General features: G+C 28.0%; 1 pseudogene; it reads right to left on the bottom strand.

Moving 5' to 3' along the window:
- Positions 1–346, bottom strand: part of LOC107059053 (uncharacterized) — a 7,600-nt pseudogene that overhangs the window by 6,767 nt on the left and 487 nt on the right.

Below are 346 nucleotides of genomic sequence, written 5' to 3' on the forward strand. Positions count from 1 at the left end.
GTGTTTGGAATGTACTATTTGAATGATATTTGTATGAAATGTTTTTTGATTGAATATAAAAATTGTTTTGTAATGTTCTGTCTGTCTGAATGATATTTGTATTTCGAATTGTTTGTTTATAATGTGAGACTAATTTTTTTTTTTTAATGAAACAGGGAACTATGTCGATTTTCAAATGGAGGGGGTTATATACAATTCTTCTAGTCTTTATAGTGGTCTAGTAGGTGCGATAACATCGCAGCTTATGATAGATACTAATATAAGTGATTTAGAGATATTAAGTGGGTATGAAATCTGTTTTGTAGAGTACTGTCTGAATGATATTTGTATGAAAAGATAATGACAA

This window comes from Solanum tuberosum, unplaced genomic scaffold (assembly GCF_000226075.1).
Source record: "Solanum tuberosum cultivar DM 1-3 516 R44 unplaced genomic scaffold, SolTub_3.0 scf00793, whole genome shotgun sequence".
NCBI classification, from domain to species: domain Eukaryota; kingdom Viridiplantae; phylum Streptophyta; class Magnoliopsida; order Solanales; family Solanaceae; genus Solanum; species Solanum tuberosum.